Source organism: Galeopterus variegatus, unplaced genomic scaffold, assembly GCF_000696425.1.
Source record: "Galeopterus variegatus unplaced genomic scaffold, G_variegatus-3.0.2 Scaffold3255, whole genome shotgun sequence".
NCBI lineage: Eukaryota > Metazoa > Chordata > Mammalia > Dermoptera > Cynocephalidae > Galeopterus > Galeopterus variegatus.
In genome coordinates this window covers 55,903-71,370 of record NW_007729366.1, presented here as the reverse complement: position 1 = coordinate 71,370, position 15,468 = coordinate 55,903, and positions in this window count along the sequence as shown.

Here is a 15,468-nt window from a genome sequence, read left to right as displayed (position 1 = left end):
CCCCTCTCTCTTCCTCAAGGTGGGGTAGGTGAGGGGGTGAGGGGACTGGGGAGACTAACACAGAGGAAAAAAAATTCTCCCAGAGGCAGTGGGAGAGAGCTGAGAAGACTGGAGCCAGCCCCACCCAACACGACCCAGCTAATGCTTTCTACCCAAATTGCCTCATTTCCAGAGCGGTTCTACCACTTACTAGCTGTGTGTGTCGCCTTGAAGTTCTCATCTGTGAAATGGGGCAGTTTCCTAAAATACACCCGATTTTGCAAGACATGTGTCACAGTTTATAGTTACAGCTACAGTATGACAGGGAGGTGCTATAGTCCCCGTTTTACACAAGGAGAAAGGGTGTCTCAGGGGATCTAAATAGCTCATCTTTAGTGCCACAGTTACTGTATTAGTTTCCTAGGGCTGCCTTAACAAGTTACCACACACTTGGTGGCTTACAACGAAACTGTGTCCTCTCACTGTCCTGGAGGCCCTGCGGGAAGACCTGTCCCATGCTCCTTCCAGCTCTGGTGGCTGCACACGTCCCTTGGGTTGGGCTGTGGAATTCCAGTCTCTGCTGCTGTCTTCACAGGGCCCTCTCCTGTCTTCCTGAGTTATTTCCTCTTACAGAGACAGTATTAGATTTAGGACCCACCTGCGTAATACAGAAAGATTTCGTCTCAAGATCCTTAACCATCTGCAAAGACCCTTTTTCTGAATAAGGTCACAGTCGCAGGTTCTGGGGGTTAGGACTTGGACATACCTTATCGGGGTCACCATTCAACCCACCACAGTTGCCCATAGCCATGCTGTCTCCAGGCTGAGCGTTGACCCACCACACGAGACTGTTCCCTGACTGCTCCCCTGCTTTCCTGCTCTTCCTGAGCCAGCTGGGGCAGCCAGGGCTGTGTGCCCCCAGGGTCTTGCTCAGTTCATGGTGCAGCCTTGACACTTCACAAATATTTTGTGATAAAATGAATAAATGAGGATGTTTCAGATGGGTTGGAATGGAGGTTTTGATGAGAAACGTGAATAGACCGCCATCTTCGTTCACCACCAATCAGGCCTCTGGACTTTAATGCAGGGTATTCAGCGAAGCCTCACTGAGCGGACATCAGAGGAACATCCAGAAGGCAGTGAGGGGATTGGCTATGCAGATGCTGGCAATGAGAATATTACAAGCAGAGGAACAGCTGGCACAAAACAAAAAAACAAACAAACAAACAAAAGCCCCTAAGACAGGAGCATGCCCAGCTTGTTCCAGGAAATGCAAGGCGCCACAGACTGGAGTGTGCAAAGCAGAAGGAGATGCAGGGGAGAGGTATGGAGACCCGAGCAGGTAGAGCCTGGGAGGTGAGTGCAAAGACTCAGGGCTTTCTTCTGAATGAAGTGGGGACACATTGGACGGTTTTGAACAGAGAAGTGGTATGACTGACATTTTAAAAGCATCCCTCCTGCTCTGTTGAGAACGGACCGAGGCAAGGCAAAGGTGTGCATGGGAAGGCTGGCTCTGAGGCTACTGCAGTAACCCAGGCAACAGACGATGGTGGTGTAGGCTCGACAGGGGCAGGGGTGGCAGTGAGAAGTGGCCGGGTCTTGGACATACTTCAGACACAGGTAGAGCTCATGGGACTTTTGGACAGATTGGCAAATGGAGGAGAGAGAAAGAGGAGTTGAGGAAGACTCAGAGCTTTTGCCTGAACAACTGGAAGGATAAAGAAGGGCAGGGTGGGGCAGGACCGCTCTGTTTTGTGGAGATCAGGACTCCCATTTGGGGCATGTTAAATTTAAGGAGTCTTATGGGCATGCAGCAGCCTCTGGACAGGTGTGTCTGGGGTTCAAGGGAGAAGTTGAGACTGGACTTTTAAATTGGAAAGCCCCAAGCATATAGACAATGCTTAAGGTCTGAGACTGGGGGAGATTATCCCGGAGAGGCAGGGACCAAACCCAGAGCCTCCAAAAGGAAGAGGCTGGAGAAACAGAGAAAGAGCAGCCAGGACAGAAGTGGAAGCCAAAAGTCTGAGATGCACTAGAAGCCAAGTGAGAGGCAGAGTGGGATCAGTTGCATCGATGCAGCAGCACCGGCCTCAGAGGGCAGCTATGAGAGTTACACATGTTCACACCTTGCAAGAAAGTAGAACAACACCTGGTATGTTGTAAACCATCAATACTTATTTATTATTGACTGTGAGGACCACGCAAGTAGACCTGATAAATACCTAGATAGAGGCAATGTCTAGACTGGCGACCTCACTATCATTAACTCCTTTAGCTAACATGCCCTGAGCTTGTATCATGTGTCAGACACTGGCCTGGGAGCAAGGAAACAGGTAAGTAAAACATACCCACCATCTCCTCGTATGCTAGAAGGCTGCCAAGATATCGTGAAAGCAGAGCACAAGCTTTACACGATTGTTCTTACTGTCTAGTCAGGTATACAGTAATCATTTTCACAAGATACATAGCTCTAGATTTATGAGAGACATAAATGAAGCCATATGCATAATTAAGAATGGTATATAGTAAATATACGTCAAAGCTAAGTACAAATATGTGTTTTCATTCCAGATAGAGGGATCAGTTTAGAAGTTTCTCAAAAAACTACAGATAGAACTACCATATGATCTAACAATCCCACTCCTGTGTACATACCCATAGGACAGGAAGTTAATACATTGAAGAGATGTTTGCACTCCTATATTTACTGCAGCATTATTCACAACAGCCAAGATATGCAATCAGCCCAAGTATCCATCAACAAATGAATTGGTCAAGAAATGGTGATATATATACACAATTCTATTCAGGCATAAAAAAGAAAGAAATTCTGTCGTTTGTGACACCATGGATGAGCCTGGAGGGCATTATGTGAAGTGAAATAAGTCAGGCAGTTTCTTTGTTTGTTTGTTTTTAACATTTTCTTGTATGTTTTGTGGGGAACAGTGCGCTGTTTCAGTACATGCACATACTGCACAGTGACTGACTTAGCATGGACAGCAATGTTTTGTACCTGTTACTGCATCCCTTCTCCTTCCCTTGCAGCCTCTGGTAGCCATTATTCTACTCTCCACTTCTATGAGAACCACTTTTTTTTTTAGATTCCATATGTGAATGACAGCATGTGGCATTAGTCTTTCTGTGCCTGATTTATTTCACTTCACGTGATGGTTTCCTGTTCCATCAGTGCTTCAGCAAATGATAGAATATCATTTCTTTATAGAGTTCCATTGCATATATATATATATATATATATATATATATATATACACTACTTTTTTTATCCATTCATCCTTTGATGCACATTTAAGTTGATTCCATCTCTTGACTATTGTGAATATTGTTACGATGAACATGGGAGTGAGTGCAGGTGTCTTTGGATGTATTGATTTCATTTCGTTTGGGTATTTAACCAGTAGTGGGATAGCTGGGTCATAAGGTAAATCTATTTTTAGTTCTCTGAGGAACCTCCGTATTGTTTTCCACAGTAGCTGTACCAATTTACATTCCCACCAACAATGTAGGAAGGTTCCTTTTCTTTGCATCCTCACCAGCATTTTGTTGTTTTTGTTGTTGTTGTTTGTCTTGTTGATAATAGCCATTCTAACTTGGGTGAGATGATATCTCATTGTGATTTTCATTTTCACTTCCCTGATGATTAGTGATTTTGAGCATTTTTTCATGTGCTCATCGACCATTTGTAAGCCTTTATTTTGAGAAATGTTTGTTCAGGTCTTTTGCTCATTTTTCTTTTCAGAAGCTTATATCATTTATTTGAGGAAATGTTTTACCCTGGGCAACAATTATCAGTGGAACTAATCAGTTACCAAATCCAATTATAATGGGCATTACTATAAAAAAGATTATTACAAGTGCGTGGATGATTACAATAACATTAAAAATTTGGTTGTCACCTAACAGAACCCCAGGCTGACCAAGCTCAGCTTCAGTTAGAAGATTTAGGGCAATTTCACTATACCAGCTCAAGCACCAGATAATACAGATGGCATGCTAATATCTTCATGATTTGTTAAGAATACCCAGCGATTGATGAGTATAAGTACAAGGTATAGGCTAAAAGGTATACGGCTGAACATGCATTAGACTGTAAATCTAAATACAGAGGTCAAGCCCTCTTTTTACCAAGCCTAGAGGTGATTAATCATATTGAATTGAAAATTCAGGGGAGCAGCTTCAGTTCTGCCAGGGCTTCTCCCACCTTTTCTCCCCTCAGTGGTGGTAGAAATAGATGGAAGCCAGTTGACGGTATTTAGCTGTTAACTAAATTTTCATGGGATTGGAAGTCACCAGTCTAGTAAGGATTTAGCCTAATTAAAGTGACTGATTTGCGTTCAGTTGATGTGAGATGGAGTCTGGCAGTCCTTAAAATCACAAACTAAGTGAAGGATACTTAGAGCTGCTTTAAAGGCCCTTGGACTATTTAACCTAAATTTCTAGTTTAGGATCAATGATATTGGTGTTTTGCTCATTTTTTAATTTTTTTTTTTTTTTTTTTTTTGGTTATTATTTGTAGGTTTTTGTGGGGAGGATTGTGTGTGTAGTTTTTGGGGGGTTTTTTGCTGTTAAGTTGTTTGAGTTCCTTATATATTCCGGGTAATAGTGCCTTTCTGATGTGTAATTTTCAAATATTTCCTCCCATTCTCTTCAATTTGTTGATAGTGTCCCTTACTGTGCAGAAGCTTTTCAGTTTGATGTAGTCCCATTTGCATATTTTTGCTTTAGTTCCCTGTGCCTTTGTAGTCTCACTCAAAAAAGTGCCACCCACTCCCACTTCATGTAGCATTTCTCTTATGTTTTCTTCTAATAGTTTCATAGTTTTGGGTCTTAAATTTAGGTCTCTAATTCATTTTGAGTTGGTTTTTGTGTATGGTGAGAGACAGGTGTTTAGTTTCAATCTTCCGCATGTGGATATCCTGTTTTCCCAGCACCATTTACTGAAGAGGCTGTCCTTTCCCCACTGTATATTCTTGGCAACTTTGTTGAAAATCAGTTGGCTGTAAGTGCATGGGTTTGTTTCTGGGCTATCTATTCTGTTCCATTGGTCTGTTTCTCTACTTCTATGCCAGTACCATGCTGTTTTGGTTATTACAATTTTACAATATATTTTGAAGTCAGGAAGTATGATGCCTCCAACTTTGTTCTTTTTGTTCCAGATTGCTTGAGCTATATGGGGTCTTTTGTTCTTCCATACAAATTTTTTAATTGTTTTTTCTATTTCTGTGAAGAATGCCATTGGTATTTGATAGGGGTTGAGTTGAATGTGTAGATTGCTTTGGGTAATATGGACATTTTGATGATATTAATTCTTCCGACTCATGAACATGGGATATCTTTCCATTTAGTTGTATCCTCTTTAAATTTTTTTCCCCAACATTTTATAGTTTCTATTGTAGAGATCTTTCGCCTCCTTGGTTAAACTTACTCTTAATTATTTCAGTTTTTTTTTTTTTTTGTAGCTATTGTGAATGGGATTACTTTCTTGATTTCTTCTTCAGTTATTTTATTACTAGCATATAGGAATGCTACTGATTTTTGTGTGTTGATTTTGTATCCTGCCACTATACTGAATTCATTTATTAATTCTAATAATTTTTGGTGGGGTTTTTATGGTTTTCTATTTATGTGATCATGTCCTCTGCAAATCAGGATAGTTTGACTTCCTTTTTTCTAATTTGGATGCCCTTTATTGCTTTTCTCTTGCCTCATTGCACTGGCTTAAACTTCCAGTACTATGCTGAATAAGAGTGAAGAAAATGGGCATCCCAGGCACAGTTCTTAACTCCTCCTGTTTATCGTTTTGTTAACTATCCTCAGAAAGAAATTTTCCAGGTCTTGTTGGGAAGAACCGAGATAGGGGAGACTTGGTGAGTGTCTGTAGTCAAAAGCCTATCACCAAAAGAATACAGATGCAAACTCTACTCTTTAACTAGTACCTGGGGGAATATATTTTCTTTTGCCAGGGGCACAGGGACACACATTTAACCTGACCACCCTAAGCTAGGCTGCTCCCCACCTCCCACAAGGCTCATTTTCAATCAGGAAGTCTCCAGGTATGGAAAGGGGGCAATGGATAGCAAGGTGGTACCCTATCTTGCTGGTCTCCTTAGAAGACAGCTGGGGATAGAATCCTCCAAAAAGCCTACCTGTGACTCTTCGTGGCTGAAGGAATCGGTCATGTAGTACTCAATAATCTGGATGAATTGTTTGGAGGTAAGCATATTCCTCTTCTACATCCTACACAATGTTGGGTGCCATCCATTCTCCTCAAGAGAGAATGGCTAAACTTGGTTTCAGTGGTATTCCAGACAAAGTCAGCTCTGGGTCTTGCTCTCTTGCCTGGCTCACATATTGACAATGCTTTGGATGGTCTTCTAACTCAAAATAAGATAAAATAGAAACTATCTAATTCTCTTCTCCAAGTTTGCGTGGCTTTCCTAGAAGGCTGACTATGGAGATATCTTGGAAGTTGCAGTGTAGGGGCTCTCTTATAAATCTGACAAGGAATCAGGGCATGATTCTGTGTTACTTTTCAAACCCCAAATGTAGGCACAGGAATAACAACTGGGGTTCTTTTTCTGACTTAAATTTACATGAGTAGAGTCTTATGGCTGATATTGCTATTGCTGAGAACAAGTTCAAGTATTTACCATACTCGTACTTAGAGCTATAAAAGCCAGTGGCCGTAATATTTAATTCTATGTAACATGATCATGTTGCAGTGGCTAATGTGATTCCCCAGAGCAGGGTGTCCTTTGGGCCATGCCATTTTTTAGAGTCTGCTAGATCAGATTTTTTTTATCATTTATGTTAAGCCTATTTATTTAAAACTTGAGTCTGGATTGCTTGGAGTAAATACCATCTGCTTACATTCATTTCAATATGTTCTCTTTGGCAGCATTGTACATTGTAAAGAAAAAAGTGACAAAGGCTGTTTTGTGGTACACCAAGATAAGGAATAGTTTGCACATTCAGTTCTTTGCTGAAACTCATCTCACTCAGATAGAAAATTATACTTAATGACTAAAAAATAATCTATTCAAGAGGAACTATTTTACTGTTAAATCTTTGTGTGTACATTATATATGTGTTTGTGTGTGCACACTCACTCAAAGTAAGGGTCCATAAATTGCTACTAATGTGGTATGTCTGCATTTCTTGGCGTTTAAAACTTCCCTAGAGGCATTTTCATAGTTTGGAACTTGGTAGCACAGTAATTCTGAGCTTTGTGTTCTTACGTTAAAATAATTTGCATAGTAGCTCCATGGCGACCTCAAATTAAGTGTTTGTGGAGAATTCTAGCTGTAATGTAGACCAGGCTGCTTCAGAAAAGGGCTCCGTGGCTGCCAAATGAAACACCGATAGAGTGTGTTTCATTGTATTCCTGCCTGGGTTTATAGGGATTCTTAGGGGCTTAAGGCGGTTGTCATGAATACTCTGAAACTGTGCTTGAACTTTGTGTGTGTGTGCACACGCACACGCACGTATATTTCAGTATTTTTGTGGGGAGAGATTCAAAGTCTTTCACAGTCCCTTAAAAGCCTCCATAAGGGAGCTGGCTAATTAGCTCAGTTGGTTAGAGCGCAGCCTTATAACACCAAGGTCACAGGTTTGGATCCCTGTACTGGCCAGCCACCAAAAAAAGAAAAAGGTATTAAAAGCCTCCATGAATCCACTCCTCCCCATGAAGAAAAGAACTCAGAAGCACTGATGTAATGAATAGTCTGTGTCAGGAACAACAAACTCTAACACATGTAGCAGAATAATGATCATGACTTACTAAAAGACACCATGCATCGAGGAGGAGAGTGTGTGACCTAGGAGGCAGGAGACGGGCCTTAAACATTCCACTGCCACTGCTTCATGTGTGATCTCAAATGAGTCACTTCCCCTCCCTGGGTCTCAGTTTTCCAATCTGTAAACCAAAACACACACACACACACACACACACACACACACACACACACACACACACACACGAGTTTTAACTGAGCACATGGCTACCTGGCTAGAGACTACATTTCCCAGCTTCCTCTGCAGGTAGGAGTGCCCATGTGACTAAGTTGCAGCCAATAGGATGTGAGGAATTGTGTGTGTGACATGCAATCTCTTCCCCTTCCTGTAGGCTGTGATGCTCCCACCTTGATGTAAGACACCTTCAGCCATGCCAAAGAAGGCAACACCCTAGGGAGCAACAGAGCAAGCAGGTGGAAGGAGCTGTGGTCCGGGGCAACTTCATGGAGCAGACACTCTACCAGGCTGGGACCACCCACCTACCTCTGGACAGCTAAGAGAGAATAATACACTATCTTGGTTACACTACTGCCTACCTATTTTGAATTTGGGGATTCCTTTCGTTCAGCAGCTTAGACCATATCTAAACCAATAATGATTGGATTAGGTCAAGGTCATCAGTGTCATCCTCTCCTTGTCCTCCTCCCTTACATCCAGAGTGACACAGGCACATAACAGACATTCAACAAACTGAAAGGATGAATGAACAAGTGAAAAAACGAGTGGCTTACTGTAAGGGTGACCCATGAACCAGCATGGATTGGATGAAGTCCCATCTAAGTATTCTTCTTATACTAAAATTCTGCCATTTTGTTTCTTAGAACTGAGGGTCACATGGGTACACAGTGTTGACTGGCACTGTCTTAGCTGGGTGTCTTCCAAAGAAAGGGTGAAGGGTGGTGAGGTCTTAGGGAAAGCAGAGAGATGTAACACACACACCCCTCCCCTCTCCTGCTCTTTCTACAGTTATTCGTTTATTCACTCAACAAGCATGTGCCTATTACATGCCAGGCACCAGCAGGTACAGAAAAGAGTAACACGTGCCCACGCCAGCCTTCACAAGCCATGAAGACAACAGTGCAGTGGTAAACAGAAGTCGTGGCAAAGTGGAAGCTGAAGCACGCTGCAACATGGTGACAGTTTAATCTCATAGTGTTCGGAGTCTCCCTAGAGCTGCCCTCCACAGAAGAACCATTTTTATCTTCCCTGACTAACTTCACATGGCCAGGAGCACTTGGTTTGTTTTGGGGTAGTTCATCTGTCAGAGCCTCTTCTCAGAGTCCCAGGAGCACTCTCAGTCTAGGGACACTTCTTCCATCTGCAGAGCGATTGACGTTTATTAGCAATGAGTCAGGGGACAACTTTTCCTATCTTACAGCATTATTGTGAGCTTTGATGAAAGTACCAAACAGAGTGCCTGCTGCCTAACAAGAGCTCAATAAATACCAGGGTACTTCAAAAAGATAATGGAAAAACGGAATTAAAAGATAATACAAATCTTTCCATGAATTTTCAAACACCCCCTCATGTGGTTGGATGCTGATTTGGTAGCATGAGAACTACCCAGCAATTCTCAACAGGGGATGATCTCCCCCCACCCCAGGGGACATTTGGCAGTATCTGGGGACAGTGTGACTAAGATGGTGGCAGAGCAACACTTCTGGCATCTAGTGGATAGAGACCAAGGGTGCTGTTCAACATCCTACAATGCACCGGACAAGCCCACACATCACAGAAACATCTCTCCCAAAATCTCAATAGTGTTGAGGCTGAGAAACTCTGCTCCAGCCCATCAAAAATGCCAATTTCAACATGATACATTAAAACACCTGCTAGAGACCTGTTGTGTGCAATTGTAGATGCCACTTTTGCCTTGATATTTAGTGTATAATTATAAGACAGTATTTCTGTGACTGTCAACTACAATTTTGGGAGGTTTTGCCTCAAAATACCAGCAGCACAAGCTTTAGTTCCTTCTTTCCATACATGAGTTGTCGCTGGCAGAACATATCCTCATTTCTCAGGTCCACTTGGTGGCTCTCCAGGAAACATCACCATTTTCTAGTCTGGCCTGCAGGTGTGGAGTTTGTTTTCTGACTTCAGAGACACCTGGACCCAATTTACATAACCAGAACAAAAGAGGGACTGCTGTGTCGTGAAGGAGGGAGACGTCGATGATGATGATTTCCAGGATACATTGTGATGACTGTAGCATTTTTTTAGCCAATACTTACTGAGCACCTACTACACTCCAGAGCCGTGTTAAGTGCTGGGACCTCAGTGGGGGATACAACAAACGCAGTCCCTGTGCTCATTGCACCTGGCGGCTATCAGATGCCTTCAGCATCTGTCAATATAGCATCTTACACAAACCTTTGAGATAGGAATGGTATTTCTTACAGGTGAGAAAGTTACACTTTTTGAAAACATACATGAAGAACCATTGTACAAAAATATTTTGACCATTACTTTAATTTGCATTTCTGATGAAAATACATCCTAATTTTGTAGACTTTGTATAGAAATGTTTTAAAAGATCCTTGATCTCACCAAGTATGAGTCGAAGTCTCTGCTGGGAAGGCCCATCACCCCTTTCCTGCCTGGTGGACCCCTTGCCATCCTCCAAGGCCCAGCTCAGCCATCTCCTCATCTGGAAAGTGACCCCAGTGTCCTCCCCAACACTGACAAAGTGCAGAATGCTTTCTCTACCCCTGCAGCACTTTAGATACTCATGGTTAGGCTCATGTACGTGGTGGGGCAGGGGGGCAGGGCATACCCAGAATATTGGAGAATGAAGCTTTGTCAAACATATAGTCCCCCTTTCTAAGAATCCCTCCCACTCCCATTGCATGATGTGCCAGTCCTTACTCCATGAGGACTAAGAACATTAGCCAACGTTTATCCATTTGTTGAGCAATTACCCTGTGCCAAATATTATAATTAAGCATGTTATAAACATCATTTTAACTCAATCATTTGACCATCCAGTAAAGATTATTTTTCCATTTTTAATATGTGAAAAATAAGGCTCAGAGATGGATTCATAGATTCATTTCTTTGGTGAACATCCATCGAGACTGACTGTGGAATGGGCACTGCCAGGTACTGCTGGTTAAAAAGAGAATTCGTGTGGTGCTCACACTTTGCTGGTGATGTGGAAGCACTTGGTGCTGAATCCCAGAGCTGGTAGGTGGCTGAGCCAAGCACATCCAGCCAAGGCCTATCAGGCTCCAACTTCCACTCAAATACCTCCCCAGTGGAGTCTATAAGTAGGGGTGGAGGTTTGCAGACATTTGTGGAGGTGCTTCTGGGATTCTGTAACCAAATTTACATCTAAACATGAAAATGCATTCTCAGTATCATTCAAAGGAAACCACAGATGGCCAGAGGGGGGAAGCAAACACCAGCAGGGAAAATCTCACTAAACCTCAAGCTACGAACCTTCCTGCAAGACCTCTCTGATGAGGCTGCCATGAACATTCAATTACAACCAGCGTCTGAGGAAGGAGCCTGGGGAAGAATCGAAGATGCTTCTCCGACCTACCTGACGGATTTGTTCAAGGGCCGAGACCAGATTTCTAATCAGCTGAATGAATGTAGGGATGTGAAGACAGCTCCATTCTGCTTAGTTTTGAATGATGATCTTCACACTTGAATGAAAATGTGAAGATCACTCTGTGAAACACCTGGCACGTACACAACAGGCAAAGTTATTTTCAAGTGTTAAGATCAGTTTTTGCAAAGCATCAGGCAAAAAACATTGTGACGTCCGTGGTGAAAAGGAGAAAGCTATTATGGTAACCTACAGGAGCATGGCGCTTATAACAGCTGTTGGTAGAATTTGTTCTCTCTGGCATTCCTTTAGTGAATATTTGGGGGAGAGGGAGCACATAGAATATTTCTGGAGTGCTCCAGGGAGGGGAAGAGTGTGTTTGGAGGCCCAGCCATCAAAGGGAAAGTGACCCATTTCAGGCACTTCTGATGCCCACCCATAAGAGTTTATTATTATAGTAAGAAAGATGGGATTAATTTCCATACATTTTCTGGTTCATTTTTAAAAAGATGAATTTTGTGTCTGTATGAGTCACAGTGGCTGCTGAATAAGTGCATAAGCAACTAAGTAAAAGTCCAAAGCTTCATATAGGTGAAATGGAATTAGGAAGAGCTGCATAACACAGCATGAAATCTATGCGACCCACCTGGAAATATATGCAATAATCCTCAATCTGCTTTTTTTCTTTTTCTTCTGTTCTTTGAAATGTTTCGATGGTATAATTTTTTTTTTTTTGTCTTTTTTGTGACGGGTAAGGGGATCGCAACCCACCGGCCATCTCTATATAGGATCCGAACCCGCGGCGGGAGCGCTGCTGCGCACCCAAGCGCCGCACTCGCCCGAGTGCGCCACGGGGCCGGCCCTCGATGGTATAATTTTTTTTTTTTTGTCTTTTTTGTGACGGGTAAGGGGATCGCAACCCACCGGCCATCTCTATATAGGATCCGAACCCGCGGCGGGAGCGCTGCTGCGCACCCAAGCGCCGCACTCGCCCGAGTGCGCCACGGGGCCGGCCCTCGATGGTATAATTTTATAACACATTTAGGGCCTGCCTTCTGCTGTGCAGCAGTGAATTTAGCTCAAGTCACAAAACACCTTTTGAAAGCTTGTGACGAGTAAACACGGCTCATGGGAGTTTCTGTGTATTTGGATACTCCCAGCAAATGCAGGTGGTTTAGAGACATCCCATACCATAAAGACCCAGATGGCGAGCTCACCCGTTGCCAGCAGGTAACTTTGGCACGTCTTGTTACCTCCCCCAGCCTCAGAGCTTCCAGTGGAAACTGGGGGTTGTGTACTCGCCTCTCCTGGGGTAGTAGAGAGACAGAGAGCCGGCCAGTGTCTGCCCTTCCTGCCATCCCTAGGCTGTGCCATAGCAAGCCCCACTCTCCAAAACTATGGCCTCCTCATGAAGGAAGAAAAGGAACTATTCAAATAAAAAATGTTGGAAACTAGGAGGTCACACTTAACAAGGTTTACGGTGCCAGCAACGTTGAGAGGCCAAGCCAGTTTCTGAAATGCTTTCTGTCCAAGGTTTAAGTTACTTTTGCCCACTTCCTGCCCGGGCTGTGTGTTGGCTACGGGGTTTTCTACAAGGACAGAAGCCAAAACACTCAATATGCTTCCCAAGGGAGGAAGCCTTAACTTCACAGGAGCTGGAATCCACAGGATGCTGGGAACAGAAGGAGGGTTTCAGAGCCCAGGGCCCAGCTGGGGAAATGCTCATGTGTGGTGATCACGTAGCAGCCGTGTCACCTTCCACGTTGTGAGTGGTAAGGCAACAAAGAGCATCATTTATTCATTCATTCCACCAGCACCCCCTTCCTTCCACTAGGCCCCAAATCTTGGGCTAGCATGCTGCAGCCCCACCCTGAGCCCCTGCGGTCTGGAGTGCGTGTGTGCGTGTTCGGAGGGTGGGGACTGCGTTTACGGAGCTGGAAGTTACATAAATAATAACAGTAAACCCCCAATGCTTATTCTACACCCAGCGTTGATCTAGAGCTTTGTATGGACTGACCATTTGATCCTTCCTTTGCCCCGTGTGGGAGATACCAATGTTGTCTCCATTTTATAGATGAAGAAATAGAGAAAGTCGCACAGCTAGAAACTCACAGAGCTGGTCTGTGAGCCCAGATAGTTTGGCTGTCTGTTTTGAGTTTAAACCTCTAAATTAAACTGGGTCTCTAAAAGTCAGAAAATAGAATGGCGGTTGCCAGGGACTAGACAGTTATTTAATGGGTTCAACATCTTAGTTCGGGAAGACGAAAAAGTTCTAGAGATGGAAGGCAGTGGTGGTTGCACAAAAATGTGCATGTACTTAGTGCCATTGAACTGTAGACGTAAAAATGGTTAAGATGGTAAATATTATGTTATGCATATTTAACTACAGTTAAAAATAATTCATAGGTGCAGAGAAATATAGTGTAGCTCTAGAAATACCCCTCACTGCTGCACAAGGTCATCACTCATTATAAAAGAAATCATTAAAGATGGAAATTGCAAATCTGTTTTATTTTTGTTTTTGTAGCTTAGGAGTCTTAGTCAGCTACTGGTTTCAAGTTCTAATTAAAAGAGAACCTGTATATTATTGTACTCAGATGTGCATGACACTGATACAACAAGCATATTTGTTTAGGTAAGTCGATTCTGTTAATTTGTTGGAAAGAATCAATTAACTGAGTCATCCAGTATCCTGTAAACAAAACAAAAGGTAAAATAATACAATCTTTTAAGATACAATTTCTATTACAAGCTGGTATCTGCTACCAGCTGGGGGATTTTCTAAGTGCTCTGGAGACAGGTCTGGGAGGAGAGACTTACCTTGAGTGAGTGTCTCCCCTTTTGTCTGAATAGGGTACCCCTCTTAACTCCTCACAGGCACAGACCACTGAGGGAACTGAGGAAGAGACCAGGGCCCTGGGGGTCAAGCGCCCTCTTGCTAGGTGGTGGCATCAGACAGGAGCCTGACCTGCCCATACTCTGGCCCCTGCAGCCTCCTGCCTCCTGCGGCCCTGGGCAGGGAGGTCTGGCATTCTAAGTATTTGCTCCTTCAAAGCAATGAACCACCACATTTAGAATGAAGAACAGACCCAAAATATCACTATAAATGCTCACCCTTCATTTTCCAAGGAAAGAAAAGCTTGAAGATAGGATAGGGACTTTCCCACAGTCACACAGGGTGATGGTTAATCTCATGTGTCCACTTGACTGGGCCATGATACCCAGATAGTTTGTCAAACACCAGTTTAGATGTCTCTGTGAAGGTATTTTTTAGATGAGATTCACATTGACATCAGAGGTCTTTGAGTAAAGTAGATGGCCTTCCATAGTGTGGGTGGGCCTCATCTAATCAATTGACGGCCCAGAAAAAGACGGAGGCCCACCAAGGAAGGGAGAATTCTGCCTCCAGATGGCCTTCAGACTGGACCTGCAGCATCAGCTCTTCCTGGGCCTCTAGCCTGACAGCCTGCCCTGCAAACTTTGGATTTGCTGCCTTTCTTTAGTCACAAGTCCAATTCTTAAAAATCTCTCTCTCTCTCTCTCTCTCCATATAACACACACACACACGTGCATGTGCACACACACACACACACACACATTTCACTCTGGAAAACTTTTCACTCATTTGGGGGCTACTGTCTGCTGTTAGTGTCTGTCCACAGCTTGTTAGCATCTATGTAACTTACTTTCTTCCATCTTGTCTTCTCTCATCCCTCAATGAATATATATTAAGTCCCTTTTCTTAGGTGGTAGGGTGGTATAGTGGTTGGGAACACAGATTGCACCAGGCTGTGTGGGTTTGAACCTGGGCTCTGCTATCACTTATTTGTGTGACCTCGAACAAGCCAACTTCTTGCCCTCTGGATCCTCATCTGTGAAGTGGGATGTGTTACCAGCATCCACCTCTTAGGGTTTTTATGAGGATCACCTTGGTTAAGGTGCCCGATGCCCTAAGAAAAGCACCAGGCACCCAGGTTACATTGTATCCACATCAACAATTATTCATTTCTAGGTACTCATGGTGGATGTGGCAGTCCAGCAGAAAAGTGTCACAATATTGCCAAGCGTCAACTTCACGTCTTCTTAGAGCATCCCTTCCAGGCTTCATGCTGGGCCTGGGGGAT